The sequence below is a fragment of the Penaeus monodon genome, chromosome 29 (genome assembly GCF_015228065.2).
Source record: "Penaeus monodon isolate SGIC_2016 chromosome 29, NSTDA_Pmon_1, whole genome shotgun sequence".
Taxonomy (NCBI): domain Eukaryota; kingdom Metazoa; phylum Arthropoda; class Malacostraca; order Decapoda; family Penaeidae; genus Penaeus; species Penaeus monodon.
Window position 1 is genome coordinate 26250128 of NC_051414.1, and position 210 is coordinate 26250337.

Sequence of the window (210 nt, forward strand, 5' to 3'; positions counted from 1 at the left end):
ATATTTTTTTAAGTGGTTGGCCGTAAGAAGTTATAAATATGGCCGTAAGAAGTTATAAATATGCCTTGATGGATTAGGTAATTTCAAATTCATCACTGCTGTGATTGGATAATGCATTATGTGAGAGGCATCAGGGTTTTTTCTAGGAAAGAAGGTAAGGCAATATATGCAACTACCTCTGTATAATGCATTGATGAAGGCACCACAACT